We start from the raw sequence: 23823 nt of genomic DNA, 5'->3' as shown, positions 1-23823 counted from the left end.
ATATTTCATTTCCTCGATTGGACTAATGTTGTTTGTATATTATGTCTTTATACCTTTTTTGAAATTAAGAAAATGATCTTTTTAAATCTTTTACGTATAAAAGTAAATCTCTCAATGTTTAAAAAAAAGGTAAGAACATAAAACTAAAAACGAGTTTGTAAAAAGTTACAAAATCAATTGACCCGGAACACTCTAACACCCTTCTCTTGCACATCTAATTAGGTTAGAAATTTAGACCATAAATAACATAACATTGGATAAGGATGAGTTTGGCTTCGATATCACATAAAAATTGAGGTTTTAAGCCTAACTCAACCATAGAAACGAGCTCGTGAGTTGATGAGCTGATGAATATTGCTCAATACCGAAAACATCTTATTCTCTCCAATATGGGACATAAATTAACAGTTATAAGACATTTTGAAGCAGAAGCGGATTAAGGATTTGAACTTTATGAGTTCAGATTCGCAATTCTATCACACCCCATCTAATTTAAAGGATTCAAAATTTATGATTTGTACAAATTTAATAATTTTTTGGGCAAAATTATAGGGTATGAGCAAAAGTTATGAGTTCAACAAAATTTATTTTCCTCTTCAAAGTACAGATAATCCAACCAAAACTAATGGTATCCCATTGCACAATAAAAAGTAGTAATATTAATACATGTCCTTTTCAGCTTCATCACTCATATTAACATGTTTTAATTACAATTTACAAACAGTTTAAAGATACAACGTGTATAATTACAGCATCATAATAAGCATACTGCAGACGATATAAAGCAAGGAAGAAAAAGAAATGCAGTTGAGGGTAGTCCCAGCATTATGCTTGTGACCTCTGTTGATATTGTGATGGTTCATAGCTCCAGCTACGTACACTGGGATCACACCTGCTGTAGCAGTTGAAGGTGACTTTCTTGAACCACCGCCGCGCGATGCTCTTCCTCCCGAGCCGCCACTGTGACCACCACCGTGCCCACCGGCTGCACCACCTCCACGTTTATCGACCGTCACAACTTCGTCTACACGGACTGACAATTTTTCTTCTGTTGAAGGCACATAAGTTTAAGCCACGTGCGGCTCAAAGAATTTTGTGGCCTAAAGCCAAAATAACTTCATATTATAACGAGACACAAAAGAAACCTACGTAATTTTGGTCCAATGGTAAGAATACAAACACGTAACGAGGTTAGGCCCAAATTACGATTTCGGACTCTTCCATGGACAATAGCATGATATTTAAGTAAAAAGGGGCAGAGGGGCGGGCTCATTATCCATCGACTCGAATCTTGTGCCCTGCCCTTGAAAATTTCTTAGCTAAAAAAGACGAGACATAAAAAAACTTGCTTTCTGATGTATGGATCAATCAAATATGACAAAAAGAAATAGCTAATTCAGAGAATCCGAGTTGAAATTAAAGAGTAAAATCGTCAAAATATGAAGAAAAAAAATGTGTACATAAAGAAAAAAATTAGAATTGATGAGAAGGTAAATATACCATTTAATTTAATAAGAGAGAAAATTTGTGATTATTTACTCGCTCAGTCATACAACCTCAATCAAATTTAAAAAATATAAAAATTGAAATCTTTTTTTAATAATAATTGTATAAATTATATGTTATATATAATACTAATATACTAGTAGTATTTTATAGTTTTGGGTCCCTTAATATTTGGGGGGTTTATCTGCCTTACCTTAGAGTCGCCCCTGGTTTAAGCTCCCGTTTGGCCATAGATTTTGGCTTCATTTTTTCAAAAAAAAAAAATTGAAAATGATGTTTGTTTATGAAATATGATCATGTTTTGGGAAAAAAGATTTCAAAAATTTCCAAGTTCCTAAAAACTAGTTTAGGGCAGTTTCTAGGTAATAATTTTTCTGTCACACATAAAACTTCAACTTTTCTTCAAATAAAATGCATGTCCAAACACAACTTCAACTTTTAAAAAATATTTTTCAACACAACTTTAAAAACTCTTTTTTCAAGTTTCAATCAAATCTATGTCCAAACGCTAGCTAAATTACATCTATTAGATAAAATCAAAATTAAAAGCCATGAAGTCTAAAACATATTTCATCTCAGATTGAATATGTCTCGTCCATTCAAATTAGCAGAGTATCAAATTTAGTAGATTTATTTTGGTGGTTAATTGGGCAATTTCAGTTGGCATAATTAATTGATCTAGAAAAATAAATGGCTGTTAAGTAAAGCTAATAAAGTATGAAAATCAGTATATATTCTAGTGGTTGGTAATTTCATTAATTAGCATATATATCAATCTAATAGACAAGAGTTTGGAATTCCCTTTATTTTGTTCTATTGAGAGAGCTATCATTGAATTATATACTTTATGCACAAAGTAGCTATATATATATATATATATATATATATATATATATATATATATATATATATACTTTCTTTTGTATAACTTTTTAATTTTCTTTTCTTCCTTTTATCTCTTTTATATTGTGCTTTCTTCCACCTAGCTCGAAAACCATGTACGTATATAGCAGAATTTTGAAACTAATTACCCATAGAACGTTGTAATATGTTGATTTTTTTTTAATATATATAATATCCTGTTTTGTCAAAAAATAAAAAAAAGTTACCCATTGAACGTTATGTTTTTCCTCCATTTTTTTTCTCACATGAATTTCCTAATCCATTTAGCATCAAATTTTCTTAAACTTTTTAGATGATCAAACTGAAGCAGTAAAATTTATGAAAACAGTGTGAATCTTTTGGAACATGCAGCAGCAACGACAACAATAATAATATACCCATTATTTTCTCACAATATGAGGTTTGAGGAGGGTAATGTGTATGCAGACTCAGGAACGGAGCCACATTGTTGACTATGGATTCAGCCGAACTCAATAGTTTTGGTTCAAATCATGTATTTGTCTTAAAAATATTTCATTAAATATGTACAAATTATTAATTAAAACCTAGTAACTTAAAAAGATTAGTATCCCGAACTCATAAATTTAAAATTCTGGTTCGGCCTCGCAGAACTTATCACTATCTTGTAGAGGTAAAAATATTGTTTCCGCGGCTAAAGAAAAACAATTCTGGAGGTTTGAAAATGAACAACGATAGTGAAACCACCTTCAGATTAGGTACTTCTATAATTCGATCACCTAATTACTAAAATGGACAGATATGAATCTAAAACCATCGTAGTCTAAACTACTCAAGACATAAATTAGGAAAACAAATTAAAATACAGAAACAATTTAACTCGAATGAAAAAAAAGGTAGCTTAGAAACCAACAGTATAAATAAATTTAATTACCTGAAGGAAGGAGAAAGCGAGAGGATAATTTAGCTTGAAGAAGATGGCTGTGGAGGAGGAGTAGAATAGCTATCAGTAATGGCAGTCTCATCCTTGTTTCGCGGTATTACAGCAATAATTTTTGACAGAATTTTAATTTTCTAAGCTCTTAATACTGAAGTAAAGAATAAATATTAGTATAGTTTTCTCAACTTTCCTTTTCTTTTTCAGCTTTTATAGGGTATACTTCACAGTAAAGAAACTCAAATGCTTGCTTATTATCGTGAGTTTCCTTTTGTATGATTTTTGTTGGTCTCTTCATGGTTTGAAGGAGACAAATAGCGAACTTCTTAATTTGGTTCACATGACGTGCGTGTTCTGTTTCTACAAATGGCGATGGCAAAATACATATTTTATCCGTCGATTTTGTCTCCAAATTCTTCTTACACACATGTTAAATACGGTTATAATATAACACATCAAAACTTTTAAAAGTGTCTATTACACACCACTACGATTTTTTGATCACATCTGCTTAAAGATTGTTATTACACGCGCCAATCAACATACGACACATGTCATAAATCGAGAAAAAAAAACAAAAAAATACCAAATTTTGAATTTGTTAATGGTGTTTTTTGAATTTTATCAAAATTAATCACCAAATTTTCAACATGTTTTAAGCAAATTTTAACTCAACAGTAATCACGATTCAAACTAATTTTCTAGGTCATGGAACACCCAAGACCCGATTAAATTTTCAAGCATTTCCAAAAGGTCAATTATGACGATTTTACAATACCCAATAGCTCTTATGTTCTTTTTCTTATTCTTTTTCTTCTTAGTCATGAGGATTCAGGAGACAAAACACGAAGGGTAGACAAAATTAGGATGGGCGTTGGGGTTGGGGAAGAAGACGAAATAGGGGGGGGGGGGGAGGGGAAGAAACACGGGGGTTTGGGGTTGGGGAAGAAGACATGGGTTATGTTTTTTTCTTAATTTGAAAAGGAAAAAGTTAAAAAAGGGCGAAAATAAAGAAAAAATTTAATTTCATGTGAATGTTTTAGCTTTCACGCACCTCAATTATGTGTAATACACGTGTGTGACACATGGCAAAAGATGTGTGTAATAGATACACTATTAAAAGTTTTGGTGTGCGATATTATTCCCGTATTTAACAAGTGTGTAAGAGGGATTTTGGGACAAGGTAAATGAGGAAAGTATGTATTTTGCTATTAGCGAACTTCTTAGTTATTTTTTTAAAATCATGGTGTTTGGACTTGTGCGTTACTGTCTGTGGGGTCCATCCCCATAAATGAAATAAAAGAAAAAGAAAACAAAATAAAGAAGGAAATACCAAATCTAGATTTGGATCAAAAGCAAATCGACAAGTAGGCAACAACAATTTGCAATCAATCTATTTGATTAGTTGGAGTGGGCGGTCACTCTTCCTATAAAAGGAAGGCTTTCAGCTTCTCATTTAACACACCAATCTCAAAGAGAAATATATTTGAGAGCATAAAGAGCAGTGTGAGGTATTTACATGCGGTATAGTCTATGAGGGAAAATAGAGAGTGTGAGTGATATTGTAGTAAGGTGGGAATCTCAAAAGAGGGTTATTTCTTTTGAGTGTGTAGTGGTCCCTAGAGTACTTTACTCGGGACTACGAAGTGTAAAATTTTTCATCATAGTAGATTATTTTTCTCCTCTCAGGCTCATAATTTTTTTCCTTATTTAGAAGAGTTTTCCACGTTAAAATCTTTGTGTTCTTGTTGTTCTTTTTGTTGATTACCGTATCTCGATACTACGTTATTATTTCACTGTTATTACCGTGAATATTATTTCTGTATAAAGACCCGTCCAGTCATTTTGATAGTTGTAGTCCCGTTCCCCCATTTACTGCTCAATTTATACTTTACAGTTGTTATGTGACTTTCCAGAGTAATTGGTTCGGGTCCGGTGAGGTTTTGAAATGAATTGTGACACTTAGTCTCCAAAATAAAAATTTAAGTTGAAAAGGTTGACCGGATGTCGGCTTATGTATAAACGACCACGGGTTTTGATGATTCCAATAGATCCGTATGGTAATTTTGGACTTAGGAGCGTGTCCGAAAAATTATTTGGAAGTCTGCAGCTAAATTAGACTTGAAATGGCTAAAATAGAAATTTAAGTTTGAAAGTTTGATCGGGGAGTTGACTTTTTGATATCGGAGTCGGAATCCAATTCTGAAAATTTTCATAGCTCCATTATGTCATTTATGACTTGTGTGCAAAATTTGAGGTCAATCGGAATTGAATTGATAGGTTTCGGCATCAAATGTAGAAGTTGGAATTCATTAGTTTCGTTAAGCTTGAATTGGGGTGTGATTTTAGCGTTGCTTGATGTGAATTGGTGGATTAAGTTGGAAAAATAATGAAAATCCCAAGTTTAGATTGAAGATTTGAGGGTCGAGTTGATGTCGGAATTTAGTGATTTTGGTATGGTTGGACTCATGGTTGAATGAACATTCATATTTTATAACTTTTGTCGGGTTCTGAGACGTGGATCCCACAGGCAATTTTTGAGTTAAATTTTGAATTTTGTTGAAAAATTAGTATTTTTTCATATGGAATCAATTTCAATAATTTGTATTGATTGAATCAAATTTATTATGATTAGATACAAGGCTTTCGGATGCCAATTCACGAGGCAAAGGCATAACAGAGTAAAGAATTATACGGTTCGAGGTAAGTGACTTGTCTAACCTTGTGTGTGGGAAATTTCCCTTAGGATTAGTATTGATGTGATAATTGTGATGTGTTGAAAGTCGTATACGCGAAGTGACGAGTGTGTACACGGATTAAATATTGAAGGTTATATCTTTAAATTGTGTAGATCACTATTGCATACTAATTAAATTAATTTATCCTGTTATATTCATCATCATTGATCTATTTTTATATATTTTTGAAATTTTTCTGACCTTTTCTTGCTAATTACCTTACTTTTGTGATATATTGTGATATTGATACGCATGCGGTGGTATACGGACTGGGTATTGAAACACATGCGGTGAGATAAGGGTGGCTTGATATGCGTGGCTAGTAGAAAAACTACTAGAAGTCATGCGGTGTGATAAGGGTGGCTAAAACACATATGTTATTTCGAGAAAAATATTTTCTTTAAAATTAAATGTGAAGGCTCCTGCTGTGATATAAAGAAATGAGATATTGTGAATTTATTTATGATTTAGGACTACGAGGCGGTACCTCGGGAGTGCCCTTGTTGATATTTCTTTATGGTTGTATTTACCTTTGGTTATTTTGTATTTTTCTTAAAGTTGTAAATTTCTGTTTTCCTTCCGAGAGGTGTTAATTGCCCTTGTTATATGTAGTTAAATTATGACATACTATTTGATTCATTCCCATTGTCATTATTATTATTATTATTATATTATTAAACTTTTCACCCTGTCTTTTTATTATTTTCAGTAAGACTTGACCTGACCTCGTCACTACTCTACCGAGGTTTGGCTTGACACTTACTGGGTATCGCTATGGTGTACTCATACTACACTTTTGTACATTTTTTGTGCAGATCCAGGTACTTCCTATCAGACCAGGTATCAGTGAACTAGCTGCACGCGGAGACTTCAAGGTATATCTGTCAGCGTCCGTAGACCTTGGAGTCCCCTTCTATCCTTATTGTGTTGATTTCCTTATTCTCTTTAGACTCTGATGTATAGAGACAATTAGAATAAATTCTTAGAAGCTTGTGACTTATTTCTACCGGGTTTTGGGAGTTGTGATTATTTATGTTGTCGTTCTTATTTATTTCAGTTGTTAAGAATTGAGTTTCATATTTATATTCAGTTATTCCGCATAATTGATAGGCTTACCTAGTCTTAGAGATTAGCTGTCATCACGACATCCTACAGAGGGAATTTGGGATCGTGACAACGCCCTACATATGGGTGAAGGTACAATTTTTTTTTGTCACATTTAAATATATTTAATGGATTAATCACGCAGCTTGCCAACCTCATTATAAAGATCGAGGAAGAGGATAAAGTCATCTTGCTCTTGAACTCATTGCCATCTTCATACGATAATGTGGCAATAACCATCCTGCACGGCAAAGCCACTATTGATTTGAAGGACGTCACATCGACTCTTCTACTCAATGAGAAGATGAGAAAGATGCCTGAAAATCAAGGACATGCTTTCGTCACAGAAGGTAGAGGCAGGAATTACGAAAGGAGTTCAAGCAACTATGGTAGATCCGGAGGTCATGGGAAGTCCAAGAACCGATCCAAATCAAAAGTCGAAAATTGCTACAATTGCGATCAACCTGGTCACTTCAAAAGAGATTTTCCAAATCTAAGAAAGGGCAAAGGTGAAAATAGTGGTCAGAATAATGACGACAACACAACCGCCATGATGCAAAACAATGATAATGTTGTCCTCTTTATAAATGATAAAGAAGAATGCATGCACTTGGCAGGTCCAGAGTCGGAATGGGTGATTGATACATCAACATCTTACCATGCCACACCGGTAAGAGAAAGTTTTTGCAGACATATAGCAGGTGATTTTTGCACTGTGAGAATGGGTAACACGAGTTACTCAAAGATTGCGGGGATTAGTGATATTTGTATCAAGACAAATATCGAATGCACATTGGTTCTAAAGGACATGCAACATATACCTGATTTACGGATGAACTTGATCTCGGAAATCACTTTAGACCGAGATGGACACGAGAACTATTTTGCAAATCAAAAGTGGAAACTCACCAAGGGATCATTGGTGATTTTAAAGGGAGTTGCTCGTGGTACGTTGTACATGACAAATGCAGAAACATGCCGAGGTAAATTGAACGTGGCACAAGATGAGATTTTTGCATATTTGTGGCACAAAAGAATGGGTCATATGAGCGAGAAGGGATTGAAAATTCTTGCTAGAAAATCACTTATCTCTTATGCCAAAGGTACAACGGTAAAACCTTATGACTACTGTTTATTTGGTAAGTAGCATAAAGTCTCATTTCAAACATCGTCTCAAAAAAATTAAATATACTTGATTTGGTATATTCTGATATTTGTGGTCCAATGGAAATTGAATCAATGGGCGGTAACAAATATTTTGTTACTTTTATTGATGATGCTTCAAAAAAATTATGGGTTTATATTTTGAAAACCAAAGATCAGGTGTTTCAAGTTTTTCAGAAGTTTCATGCTCTAGTGGAAAGTGAGACATGCCAAAAGTTAAAACGCCTCTGAATTGACAATGGGGGTGAGTACACTTTAAGGGAATTTGAATACTACTGTTCAAGTCATGGGACCAGACATGAAAAGACAGTTCCTGGAACCCCAAAACACAATGGTGTAGCTGAAAGGATGAACCGCACCATTGTTAAGAAGGTGAGAAACATGCTTAGAATGACTAAATTGCGTAAGTCATTCTGGGGTGAAGCAGTCCAGACAACCTGTTACTTGATCAATAGTAGTCCATCAGTTCTATTGTAGTTTGATATCCTAGAGAGAGTTTAGACAAACAAGGAGGTGTCCTACTCACATCTGAAAGTGTTCGGTTGCAGAGATTTTGCACATGTACCAAAGGAGCAGAGGATAAAGCAGGATTATAAATCTATTCCCTGCATATTCATCAGATATGGAGATGAAGAGTTCGGGTACAAATTATGGGATCTTGTAAAGAAGAAGGTTGTCAGAAGCATAAATGTAGTCTTCCGAGAAAGTGGAGTTGGAACTGTAGATGACCAGTCATAGAAGGCAAAGAATGGTATAATCCTAACCTTGTTACCATTCCTTCTACTTCTAACTATCCCACAAGTACAGAAAGTACGACTGACGAAGTTGCCGAGCAGGGGGAGCAATCTGGTGAGGTTATTGAGCAGGGGGAGAAACTTGATGATGATGATGTCGAGCAAGTGGAGTACCCCACTCAGGAAGAAGAACAACCTCAACCTCTGAGGAGATCAGAGAGGCCAAGGGTAGAGTAATGTAGGTAACCTTCCACAGAGTATGTCCTCTTCAAAAATGAGGGGGAGCTAGAAAGTCTTAAGGAGGTGTTGTCCCATCCAAAAAAGAACCAGTGGATGAAAGCCATGCAAGAAGAGATAGAATCTCTGTAGAAAAATAACACGTACAAGTTGGTTGAACTTCCAAAAGGTAAAAGACCACTCAAATGCAAATGGATCTTTAAACTCAAGAAGGATGGAAATGGCAAGCTGGTCAGATACAAAGTTCGATTGGTCATAAAAGGCTTCGAACAGAAGAAAGGTATTGATTTTGACGAAATTTTCTCACCTATTGTCAAAATGACTTATATTCGAACAATCTTGAGCATAGCAGCTAGCCTAGATCTTGAAGTGGAGCAGTTGGATGTGAAAACTGCATTTCTTCATGGAGATTTGGAAGAGGATATCTATATAGAGCAGCCAAAAGGATTTGAAGTAGCTGAAAAGAAACACATGGTGTAAAAACTGAATACGAGTCTTTATGGGTTGAAGCAGGCACCAAGACAGTGGTACAAGAAGTTTGATTCATTCATGAAATGTCAAACTTACATAAGGACATATTTTGATCCAAGTGTAAATTTCAAAAGATTTTCTAATAACAACTTTATTATTTTGTTGTTGTATGTGGATGACATGTTAATTGTAGGAAAAGACAAGGAGTTGATTGCCAAGTTGAAGGAGACTTGTCTAAGTCCTTTGACATGAAGGACTTGGGCCCAGCACAACAAATTCCGGGGATGAAGATAGTTCGAGAGCGAACAAGCAGAAAGTTGTGGCTGTCTCAGGAGAAGTACATTAAATGTGTACTGGAACGCTTCAACATGAAGAGTACTAAGCCAGTCAACACACCTCTTGCTAGTCATCTAAAGTTGAGCAAGAAGATGTGTCCTACAACAATGAAGGAAAAGGAGAGCGTGACCAAAGTTCCTTATTCCTCTGCCGTCGGGAGTTTGATGTATGCAAGGTATGCACTAGAACTGATATTGCTCACGCAGTTGGTGTTGTCAGCAGGTTTCTTGAAAATCCTGGAAAAGAACACTAGGAAGTAGTCAAGTGGATACTCAGGTACATGAGAGGTACCGCAGGAGATTGTTTGTGCTTTGGAGGATCTGATCTAATATTGAAAGGCTATATAGATGCTGATATGGCAAGTGACATTGACAACAGAAAATTACTACTGGATATTTGTTTTCATTTTTTTGGGGGGGGGGGGAGAGGGGGAGGGGTGTTATATCATGACAGTCGAGGTTGTAGAAGTGTGTCGCACTCTTTACAACTAAAGCGGAGTACATTGCCGCTACTGAAGCTGAGATGATATGGCTAAAACGGTTCCTTCAAGAGCTCGACTTGCATCGGAAGAAGTATGTCGTCTATTGTGATAGTCAAAGTGCAATAGACCTAAGCAAGAACTCCATGTACCATGAAAGGACCAAACACATTAACGTGAGATATCACTGGATCCGAGAAACGGTAGAGAGTGAATCTCTACAAGTCTTGAAGATTTCCAAAAGTGAGAATCATGCAGATATGCTAACCAAGGTGGTACCAAGGGGCAAGTTCAAGTTGTGCAAAGAACTTGTCGGCATGCACTCAAGTTAGAAGTCCGGTGTTAGCTCCTTTAGGAGAATAGATCTGGAGGGGGAGATTTGTGGGGTTCATCCCCATAAATGAAATTAAAGAAAAAGAAAACAATAATAAAGAAGGAAACACCAAATCTGATAGCAAATCTAGATTTGGAACAAATGCAAATTGGCAAGTTGGCAACAACAATTTGCAAACCAATCAATTTGATTGGTTGGAGTGGACGATCACTCTTCCTATAAAAGGAATGCTTTAGCTTCTCATTTAACACACCAATCTGAGAGAGGAATATATCTGAGAGCATAGAGAGCAATGTGATGTATTAATATGTTGGTATAGTCTGTGAGGGAAAATATAGAGTGTGAGCAATATTGTAGTGAGGTAGAAATCTCAAAAGAGGGTTATTTCTTTTGAGTGTGTAGTGGTCCCTGGAGTACTTTACTCGGGACTACGGAGTGTAAAATTTCTCATTATAGTAGATTAATTTTCTCCTCTCGGGCCCGTGATTTTTTCACTTATTCAGAAGGATTTTTCACGTTAAAATATTTGTGTTATTGTTGTTCTTTTTGTTGATTACCATATCTCGGTACTACGTTATTATTTCACTATTATTACCGTGAATATTATTGTCACGACCCAAAAACCTAATCTGTCGTGATGACGCCTATCGTGGAACTAGGCAAGCCGACTCATTTCCAAACAAACCGATATTTACATTTCAAAGATATTTTCAATACTATTTAATATAAAACCTTCATTTAAGGAGTTCAAATCAAAGAAAACAGAAGTGCGAAAAAGAAAAGCCCGACATCGGGGTGTCACTAGTCATGAGCATCTAATACAATCTGTCTAACAATATCAAGGCTAACTCAGCCTGGAAAATAGCTAAATACAACTAGAGGAAGATAAGAGGGAGAAGAGCAGGGGCTGCGATCGCCAAACAACTACCTTGCTATTTCCAAGAAAATTTGCAACTAGAACACTCAATAACCGCTACCGTGTCTTGCTACACCTGAATCTGCACATAAGGTGCAGGGAGTAACGTGAGTACGCCAACTCAGTAAGTAACAATAATAAATAAAGACTGAGCAGTAGTGACGAGTAATAAAGCATATAACGTTCATATCATGAAATCTCAGTAAAGTACAACATACTTTAAAAATCAGTGTTTGAATCAAATCATCTTGTTTAAACCCGGTTTCAGTAAAAATCATTTAAAGATATTTTTCCAACAGTTTTTCAAACAAAGGCTCAATGCAAAGGTAAGCAAAATGATGAAATCATAAACAGACCCTCGGGCAAAACATCACTCATATATAGCCCCTCGGGCAAACCTCACAGTCACTCGTGCCACTCGGGCATACCTCACAATCACTCTTGCCACTCGGACATACCTCACAATCACTCATGCCTCCCGTCACTCAGCACTCGGCACTCGCACTCAGTAGGTACCTGCGCTCACTGGGGGTGTGTACAGACTCCGGAGGGGCTCCTTCAGCCCAAACGCTATAATCTGCACGGACAACTCACGTGCTGCACGGACAACTCATGTGCTATAATAAAGTATGATGCAGGTGGGCAGCCCCGATCCACACTCATCCTTACAAATCAGGCCCTCGGCCTCACTCAGTCATAAACCTCTCAAGCCACTCGGGCATTTCAGAAAAACAGGGCATTCGACCCAAAACATTTATATGCATCAAAATAGAGTTATAAAACTGAGTTATGCGATAAACAAGTATAACATGACTGAGTATAGATTTTCAATCGAAAACAATGAGAGGATGGTAAGAAACAGCCCCTCAGGGTCCAAACAGCATTGGCGCAAGGCCCAAACGTGTCATTCAGCCCAATTTACAGAAATTCTTTCTAAAACATATAAGTATCATATGATTTCAACAAAATATACAACTTTATAGTTGCTACGGGACAGACCCAGCCATAAATCCCCAATGGTGCACGCCCACACGCCCATTACCTAGCATGTGCGTCACCTCAAAATAGTAGAATGATACAAAATCCGGAGTTTCGTACTCTCAGGACTAGATTTACAATCGTTACTTACCTCAAACCGGTCAAATTTCTACCCCACAATGCTTTTGCCTCTAAATTCGACTTCCAAATGCTCCGAATCTATTCACAATCAGTACAATACTATTAATACGCACTAATGGAATGAATTCCACAAGAAAAGCTACAAAATTAGACCAAAAATCGAAATTGGCTCAAACCCGTCCCCCGGGTCCACGTCTCGAAATCTGAAACAATTTACAAAACTAGAAAGCTCATTCACTCACGAGTCTAACCATACCAAATTTATCAAAATCCGACATCTTTTGGTCCTTCAAATCCTTAAATTACTCTCCAAAAATTCTAAACCATAACCCCTCATTTTTACTAATTACAATGATTAAACAACGGGAAAAATCACCATATATATGAGTATTAGGCTCAAGTAACTTACCTCAATGAAATCCCCTTGATTCCTTCTTCAAAACCCTCATAAAGCTCCAAAAACCGATTTGAAATTATGAAGAATGACCAAAATTCGCGAAGGGTTCAATTTATGCCTTTCTGCCCAGCAAAATCGCATCTGCGGTCCAAATAGCGCACCTGCGGCCTCCGCTTCTGCGCCCAAAAGCCCGCATCTGCGGAAGTCACTTAAGGTCCTAAAACCCGCACCTGCGATCACCTCTTCGCACTTGCGGTCTCGCAGGTGCGACCCCTCATCCGCTTCTGCGATAAAACCCCAGGCTTCCAAACATCGCACCTGCGACTAAGTTCCACACCTGCGAAACTCGCACCTGCGGGTTGGCACCTGCGGTTCCCAACCCGCAGGTGTGGTCACACCAGAACAGCAGCACCAACTGCATTTTTCCAACTTTAAACTTCCCGTTAACCTTCCGAAATCATCCCGAGGCCCTCGGGACCTCAACCAAAAATACCAACAAGTCCTATATTAACATACAAGCTTAGTCGAATCTTCGAATCACTCAAAACAACATCCAAACACCAAATTACCCTCGGATTCAATCCTAAGAACTTTTAAATTTTCAAATTCGGCAACCGATGCCGAAGCCAACCAAACCACGTCCGAATGACCTTAAATTTTGCACACACATCACAAATGACACTACGAACCTACTCTAACTTCCGGAATTCCATTCCGACCCTGATATCAAATTTTTCACTGCCGACCGAAATCGCCAAATTTTTAATTTCGCCAATTCAAGCCTAATCCTACCATGGACCTCCAAATCACATTCCGGACACACTCTTAAGTCCAAAATCACCTAACAGAGCTAACAGAACCATCAGAATTTAAATTCGAGATCGTTTACATATAGGTCAACATCCGATTGACTTTTCCAACTTAAGTTTCTACTCAAGAGACTAAGTGTCTCAATTCACTCTGAAACCACTTCGGTTCCGAACCAACTAACCCGATATAACATAATATAGCTGAATAACACAAAAAGAAGTAGAAATGAGAAAAACATGGTTATAACTCTCGAAACGACTGGCCGGGTCGTTACAATTATTTCTGTGGGGAGATTATTCCCAACATTGTCCACCAAAGTTTGGATAGATGAGAATACATCGTGTACTCTTTATGTTTCAATTTAAGTGACACATTTCGTTTATCGAGAGTCAATTTGACTAATCTTTAAAGTTAAACTGGATTAGTTCAAATCAGTATTTTAAAATTAAAATTTAGATCTTAAAAAACTGTACAAATATAGTACAATAAGTTTTAATTTTTCTCATATTAATATAATAAAAAATATATTTTAAAATCATTTTACTCTTGATAAGCGTAATGTACATGTCATCTAAATTGAAATGAATCGAGAAGTACTTTTGCCTTAGCTGAAATTCGAACATGAAAACCTCGTCATTCTCACACTTTATTAGTAGTTAGGCCACACATTTAGGTGCCTATGTGGACATTGGTTCATAGAAAAGTTCAGGTTAGGGTGAGGAAAAACAATGAAACATAGAACAATGAATGATACTAATCTAGGAAAATATTTTATTCACACTTACTATATTAGAAATTTCAAAAAGAAAGATGCCGTATGTTTATCAATTTAATATAGAATACATTAAATCGATAAACATATGGCATCATTCTTTTTGAAATATTTGTTGCTCAACTATGATTAAGCTTAATAATACTTAAAGAACTTACGTAAATTTCATAAAGCTTCCTTGAAGTTTCGGCTTGTATATATATTCCTTTTTGTGGTTCAAATATTGCATGAAAATGGATCATTTTTTGACATGTAGTGTAACACCTTAAAAACTTAATTTGTAGCTTAAAAACTTTCTAGTTTGCCCTTTTCCTCAATTTTTCTGTTACAAAACAAGCTTATTTTATTTTATTTTTTCTTCATTGGATGCATACATTTACAGGAACAAAAAAATACATACATTTAATCGTGCATGTTAATTCTTCAAATTATTCCCCTATACAAACCTCCTTTCTTTCAAGTTCCGCATAAGAAATTTATACTATTTGGGCAATATTTGTACATTAAACTTTAGTTGTATTCTTTTCCATTAAATAGCACTTCCTTGAACTTCTGGCTCTAAGTTAAGGGACAAAAGGGAGAAAATAGCTCATAATGCCCTCTTGAGCTAAGGTTAAATTGAATTTACTATCTAGGATTGTATTAGTTTGAGTGAAACTTTCTTTTAGTATTTCTTTTTACTTAAATATTCAGAGTTATAGAGAAAACACAATTTTAATTGCTAAAATATGTCTTCATCATGATGCACATGTGGCTGAGATTTTTTTCATTAGCCAAATACGTAAAAAAAAAAAATCCATAAAGGGTGATGGTGAAACTTGAACTCGAGATCTGTACCAACCACTTTAAAGTATTAAGCATTCAATTTAAAATCTTAAATCAATGGGTAAAGTAACTGATACAATCTTGTTAGTTATCGAGCACTTGGATTCTAATTAGAAGCTACTTTTATAACATGGCGGCTACATGTGTCATTTGACCAACAATTGAAGACTATCCTATACATGGCCCCCTTTATGTAATCGAATGTGGTTAGTTACAATTAAAATGTTGTTTCACTTTTAGTTCACTTAAAGTATTTCATTTATCAGTTATAATGGTTTGCATACTAGGTTTCACATCAAATACACTAGGCGAACGGCGTGATCATGAGGCATCAATTGTAAAACTTAGTTCTCTAGTATAAATAGCCCTTAATGCTTTTATTTTAGACTTAGCGTATTTTGATATTGAAATTATGAATTCCTTGAGTGAGTGTTATAAATGAATTTCATTGTTGCTTGATAACCTTTAATGTGGCTTTTATGGGGATTGTTCCCCTTAAGGGTTATCCTATAGTTTTGGATTGAATAGGATTTAACTTGAAGCGTATTTGTATTTGATTTCAAGTATTCTTCAGTTTTCCTAATTAGTTGTTTACTAAATTCTATCTTTCTATCCGTTTATTTGTATTATTGTTATTTTTACTTCCGCGTTTGTACCAGTAACTCAATAAATAAGGGACTTTATACACGGGGATTAGTGGATCGGAGTACTAGTATTAGTCTCAGAGGTAAGGGTGGAAAATGAAAAAGTGAAGAAAAAATACTTATTTCACCGCAGTTTTCTCAAATTATGTTCAATCACAGCATTTCGATGACACAAACCTTGGCTTATTTTAAGTGTTTATTAGTTTTTAAGTACTTTTTAGTTTTGTGTTGTTTGACAATGATAAAAAATGTTTAAAAATACTTACTTTTAGGCATGAAAAATGCAAAAATAAGCCAAAAGTAGGGTATTACCAACGACTTTTGGCTTATAGCTTATAAGCTATTTTTTAAAAACCAATCCAAACACCCTCTAAAAAATTCATTTATTTTTAGACTTTGCATTCCGATGGCATGCCATAAACCTCCAGATCCTCAGAAGGTTAATTGTTTTTACATTGAAAAGTGAAAAACAACAATGTGAAATAAAAATATTGAAATTAAAAACTTCCCCCTAAGTATATTTTAATTTTCATGCTAGACCTGCCTTGAGTTTCTGAATAGTCATGATATCAGTCTTGAATGACTTGGCCAAAATGTTATCAGGAATACTGGTATTGAACACAGAGTTAGGAACAGAAACAGTGCCTGCATTTGCACTTCCAAATGCAGATATAGCCCAAGCACAATTATTAGCATCAGCATTGTACTGGAAATGAAGTAACCCCTTAGGGAACACGAAAACATCTCCAGTTTGCAACGTTTGATTGAAGAACTTGTTCGTGGTATCGATGAATCCAACTTGCAGTGTTCCCGACATGAGGAAAAGCAGTTCGGTTGCTCGTGGATGAGTGTGGACAGGATTGACAGAGCCTGCAGGATACTGCAGGATTGCATAGGAAACACTTTGTCCGTTCAGGGCTGGAAACTCGACCATACTTGCCTTTGTCGCCTTGAATTTTTCTGGCGGTGGAGCTCCGATGAGTCCCCTTAGGCCCGAGAAGGTGAAGTAAGACGGATCAACTGATGGTACCTCCAGTGGCAGGACAAAGTCAGTTAGGATATCCGGGTCACCAGCTGATGCCATTTGGAAAATGACTAGTGATATTGCTAGAGCTAACAGAACTTTGCGGCTTGAAGTTTTTGATTCCATGTTTTTTTTATGTTTTGGTTTAAGTGTTTGAAGGATTTATTCAAAGTTTGAATGTGTGAAGGACATGAATTATGGACTATAGATTTTATAGCTATACAGGGGACATATTAAATAAGAATTGAGATTTGAAGTCTCCGATGAATTGCAGAAACAAATAGTATATTGTCAATATATAGGAAACTCCTATGGGACTCTCTTGTTTGATTCAATTGCAGGCCATCCTAAAATTGTGTCGATTCAAAAACGAACAAATTGTTCACCCCTTTCCAGTTCTGGTTTTCAATATGGACAAGAGAAAACAGCTACATTGTTCCTTAAAATGGTGATGTTTTCCACTTTGACCACCTTGTTTATATTACAAAGTAAAAGAGTCCATAAAATAATATCTTGAAGCATATATGCATAACTGATGAAACCTAAGGAACATTAAACGCTTTTCGAATTATAAAATCTTTAAATGTAGTTTCCAGGTAGTTTCTGCCATCAAAAATAATAAACTAATGGTGGTCAAGCTTAGTTAACATCAATTACCAACTGGCTTACCCTTCAGCAAATTTGGTTCCAGATTTGGTCTTTTATAAATTTGTGATCAAACTGAACTAATCATCATTCTCTTACAACTTATCTATATCCTCTTACCTGTTTCTTTTAGCCACCTAGGACGAGCGAAAATGGCCTCATTCCACCTGAAAAGTGTCCTTTTTGTTGTAGCCATATTTGCAATTTTTTCGATAACTCAAGCTAGTGATCCAGATATCTTGCCCGACTTCATTGTTCCTCCAGGAAGCGCAATAGATGGGAACTTATTTACCTTCACAGGCACACGTGGAATTTTTGGCAGTGTCATTGAAAAGTTCAAAGTAACAAAAGCTAGCAAGGCAGAGTTTCCAATTTTGGATGGTCAGAGTGTATCATTGGCAGTACTTCAGTTTCCAAGAGGAGGTGTCAACCCGCCCCACATCCACCCTCGCGCAGCTGAGCTGCTATTCGTCGTTCAAGGTAGTCTCGAGGTTGGATTTGTGGACACCAGTAACAAGCTTTACACTCAGACTCTTCAAGTTGGTGACTTGTTTGTGTTTCCTAAAGGATTAGTGCATTATCAGTATAATTCTGATTGGAATAAATCAGCTACAGCTGTTTCTGGTTTTGGTAGTGCCAATGCTGGAACTGTTTCGCTTCCTACTACATTGTTTGCTACTGGAGTCGATGATCAAATTCTCGCCAAGTCATTCAAGTCTGATGTTTCCACTATTCAGAAGATCAAGGCTGGTCTTTCATCTTAGGCAATTTTTAGTGTTTTCAATATTAATGTTTTGCGTCCAAATTAGCAGCGCGTTCTGCATCACAAAATGCAGTATTACTATTTTTATTTTGTGCCTGACAGACTGTGTATTGTTTGTTAAGAATTTTGATATAATAAAACCAGTATGAATTCTTCAATAACTTGCCATTGATTTGTCTTATTGACAAGTTTCCCTTGCTTTGCATGTCAAATTAAACTTAGTTCAAGAGTGCATTTTCAGCAATTGTCTCCCTTTTGTCCTTTAACTTAGAGCCAGAAATTCTAACAAAATGCTATTTTTTTGAAGATGAAAAGGTCAATGACAAGGATAGAACTTTTATCAGTACAAACAGTTTCCTCTGTTAAGAAACAATGGATGATAACATTTTTTACTCTTGATGATCAATAACAGCTATAATGCCAAGCGAAAGGTATTCTCGAAATAGTGAATTAAGTATTACCTTTAAACTAACAAAGATCTAGCTGAAATTAATTCGGAATCCCTTATGAATTAGGCAGTTTAGATATGTGGATCTTTATATATTGAAAAAGAACAAAAACTATGACTAAGAATGGGGATAACAGCTTCTTCAAATTAAACTTAGTTCTAGAGTGCATTTTCAGCAATTGTCTCCCTTTTGTCCTTGCCATTGCTATTTTTTTTTAAGATGACAAGGTCAATGACAAGGATAGAACTTTTATCAGTACAAACAGTTTCCTCTGTTAAGAAACAATGGATGATAACATTTTTTACTCTTGATGATCAATAACAGCCGATCTACCTTAGCCCAACCGGTGTCACGTGACACCACTTCGTCGAAAATCCTTAATAATTATTTGTATATAATTCAAATGAAGAAACAAGAAACCAATAAAACAAAATACAGTTAAACACTTGCAACGAAGATCTCTGTAGTTTAACTGGTTAGAGATTGAACAATTTATCTATTGTCACGAGTTCAAACCTCCCGTAGGCTCATTTTCTTAATACTTTTATGCCTCGTCTAAAAAGTAAAAACAATCCGTGCGCGCATTTAGTATCAAAGCACTGAATTAGTGGATCCTTCATAACTAAAGAGGCCAACACAATACATTTTTTAAATTGGACTGCTTCCTTTGTAAGTTGCATTTTTTTTTATTGGTTGTTTTCTCAAAATATGATATTATATTAATTTATTTATTTTTCACGTCTAATGTTGACACCGCATACAAAAATTCTTGCGTACGCCATTGAACAGCTATAATGCCAAGCGAAAGGTATTCTCGAAATAGTGAATTAAGTATTACCTTTAAACTGACAAAGATCTAGCTGAAATTAATACGGAATCACTTATGAATTAGGCAGTTTAGATATGTGGATCTTTATATATTGAAAAAGAACAAAAACTATCACTAAGAATGGAGATAACAGCTTCTTCAACAGGTTACCTTGTAGGTTGCATTTTATTAACATTACTTCAATATACGAAGTAGAATAATATTTTATTAACATTTTATATGTCTTAATACTTTTATGCCTCATCTAAAAAGTAAAAACAATATGTGCCCGCAGGGGTTTAAACTGTTTAGTATCAAAGCACTGAATTACTGGATCCTAAGTCATAACTAAAGAGACCAGCACAATACAATTTTTAAATTGGATTGCTTCCTTTGTAAGTTGTATTTTTTTTATTGGTTGTTTTCTCAAAATATGATATTATATTTATTTATTTATTTATCACGTCTAATGGTGATACCGCATACAAAAATTCCTGCGTACGCCATTGAACAACTATAATGCCAAGCGAAAGGTATTCTCGAAATAGTGAATTAAGTAATACCTTTAAACTGACAAAGATCTAGCTGAAATTAATATGGAATCCCTCATGAATTAGGCAGTTTAGATATGTGGATCTTTATATATTGAAAAATAACAAAAACTTTCACTAAGAATGGGGATAACAACTTCTTCAACAGGTTACCTTGTAGGTTGCATTTTATTAACATTACTTTAATATACGAAGTAGAATAACATTTTATTAACATTTTATATGTCGTAATACTTTTATGCCTCATCTAAAAAGTAAAAACAATATGTGCCCGCAGGGGTTTAAACCGTTTAGTATCAAAGCACTGAATTAGTGGATCCTAAGTCATAACTAAAGAGACCAGTACAATACAATTTTTAAATTGGATTGCTTCCTTTGTAAGTTGTATTTTTTTTTATTGATTGTTTTCTCAAAATATGATATTATATTTATTTATTTATCACGTCTAATGGTGACACCACATACAAAAGTTCTTGTGTACGCCATTGAACAGCTATAATGCCAAGCGAAAGGTATTCTTGAAATAGTGAATTAAGTATTACCTTTAAATTGACAAAGATCTAGCTGAAATTAATACGGAATCCCCTATGAATTAGGCAGTTTAGATATGTGGATCTTTATATATTGAAAAATAACAAAAACTATCACTAAGAATGGGGATAACAGCTTCTTTAACAGGTTACCTTGTAGGTTGCATTTTATTAACATTACTTCAATATACGAAGTAGAATAACAACAAAGCAATCCTCTCAATATTGAAACGCCATGTTCCATGTATTCACGGGCGTATGTAGGGGTCTTAGGATATTGGTTTATGAACTTATACTTCTCTCTAAATCACGTATAACAATGTTATATTTTTTTCAATTTTACTTAAATATATGTGCATGCACCCATGCTCAAGGACTCGTATGGTACAATAATTATTGGGTGTACCTCTACAAGTAAAATTGACAGTTCAAATCTCACTTCAAATGATTTTGTTTTTGACAGAAAGTGTGTTTGTGAAAATCAGTAAAATTTTAAAAAGAATATAATTTTGAAACCTATAATTTCAAAAGTGTAGTGGGTTCAAGGGAAAAAACTAAAGTTAAACCCGCCAAATATAAATTCTAGATCCACCTCATCACATTAATGCACCCATCCTTTTGAAATCTTAGATTCGTCTCTGCATGTAAATCCACGTTGAAAAACGAGCGCATTTGCTCTCGCAACGGTATCTCTCTGCACACCTCGTTTGAAGTATTAAATGAAACCATAGAATAATCTAGTGACATACCAAGTGATATTCGGCTTAAAGTATGTATATTTGTATGCATATTGCCTCGCATTTTACTCATGTTTCGTAAATTTTGAATGTGTAATATAATGATTTGTGCTACATTGTGGTATTTTTATCTGTAGGAATCATCCGGAGGCAAGTTGGGATGAAGGTGCGCGAATTGAAGCAAAAAGGGGATGAAATGAGGAAAATTCATATAGTAGCGCCACAGGCAGCGTGGGGCGCTACCTGTGGCGCACAAAATAGAATCACCAAGAAGGCCAGTGCCAGGGATAGCGCCCCATGCTACCCTGGGCGCTGGTGGCATGAATTTGTCTTAGTTCGCCCGGGACTCGGTTATTTCGACTCCAAGACGCCCCCAACTCGTATAAAAGCAAACCTAAACCTATTTTGACAAGGGAGATGCCACTTTGAGAGAAAAACATAAGCATTGAACACTCGGGAGCATGGAATTCATCAATTCTTCCATTCTACTTCCAGTATTCATAACTTTTATGTTTAAAAATAATATTTTGATGATTGTTATGAACATGAGTGGCTAAGAATCTTATTATTTTAGGGTTATGGGTCGTTTTTGACTATTGTAAATTGACGGTTGATTGTTTTACTTGATTTTATCATCTTAATTTATTTATTCAATCTTGCACTTAGTTATTTTATTGTGTAGCTAATAATAGAATACTATCTACGAATTTATAGTTAAACTTGAAAGTGAGAACTATAAATTGCATATAGGATTGAATAGAGTAAGTTCTTGAATTCGGTCATCGGAGAATAGATTCATGATTAGGATAGACATATTCTAGTTACCTTACTTGGTTATTTTTGCAGGAAATATACATGCATTCTTGTCAAGTTTGATTCTATAGACATATAGTCTTAGGTTGGCTTGAATAGGCGAGCGAAGCGTAGAAAGAACTTCGCGAGCATAATAAACCCTGCTAATTAATAAATTAGATAATTCAAGTGATTTCATCAACCTGAAAAATGCAATGGGAGAGACGTTAATCCTATAACCCTGGAATATCTTCATCTCATTGAATTCTTTCTAAGTGTTTGTTTGCTCTATTTGCGATTCTATTTTCTTGCTTGCTTATTAGTTTAGTTCGTAGTAATTTAGTTATAAACATCACAACCATCTTCTTCACACTCACTTGAGCATTAAATATATAAAATAGCTTAGATTGGAAAATAGTTGATCATAGATCCTCGTGGGAATGATACTTTCTTATCACTTTATTACTTGTCGGTCGTGTATACTTGTGTGTACGTTTGGATCCAACAAGTTTTTGGCATCGTTGCCGGGGATTTATAAATTATCTACTTGTCTGAAATAAGCTTCTATTAGTTTTTGTTCGAGATTTAAATCGTTTTGTTGTTTCCTACTCTACATGTGTTCATATTGAATGCTGAGAAGAAATAACAGTCCGAACGATCTTCCGCCTTTTGATCCTGAACCCGAAACACTCCTCCACAGGTTAAGGAGGGAGGCAGAACTGCATAGTTGAGCGTTCTAGTCCAACCACAACAATCGAAATGGCAGAGAATGATGAGAGACTAGTGATTGAGGCTACAAGGCCTAGTCTTGCGAACATGACTCAGGCTATCGTGAAGCCTGACATAACTAGGCACTTTGAGCTAAAATAGTACATGGTTCAACTGATCCAATCCACAGGGCAATTTGTGCGTTTACCGAGTGAAGATCCACAGAGGCACATACATAAATTTTTGGAGATTACGGATACATACAACTATCCGAACGTCCCCAAGGACTATGTCAAACTAACCTTTTTTTCCCTTTTCTCTATTGGGGAAAGCAAAGGAGTGGTTGAACAAAGAGCCAGCAAACTCAATCTGAACATGAGATGATCTAGCACAGAAATTCCTTATCAAATTCTTTCCCACAAAGAAAACAAAG

The 23823-nt window shown here is 35.5% G+C and overlaps 1 long non-coding RNA gene across 1 annotated transcript; it reads right to left on the bottom strand.

Annotated features, from left to right (window-relative positions):
* Window positions 1-611: 611 nt before the first annotated feature.
* LOC104094484 (uncharacterized) lies at window positions 612-3640 on the bottom strand. Its single transcript, XR_011412160.1, has 2 exons — window positions 3302-3640; window positions 612-1048 (listed from the first exon to the last, which is right to left on the bottom strand). It is a non-coding gene; the product is annotated as an uncharacterized lncRNA (long non-coding RNA).
* Between the last annotated feature and the right edge of the window lie 20183 nt (window positions 3641-23823).

The sequence above is a fragment of the Nicotiana tomentosiformis genome, chromosome 11 (genome assembly GCF_000390325.3).
Source record: "Nicotiana tomentosiformis chromosome 11, ASM39032v3, whole genome shotgun sequence".
Lineage (NCBI taxonomy): Eukaryota > Viridiplantae > Streptophyta > Magnoliopsida > Solanales > Solanaceae > Nicotiana > Nicotiana tomentosiformis.
Note: the sequence above shows the minus strand (reverse complement) of the source record. Positions and strands in the feature narration are given on the sequence as shown.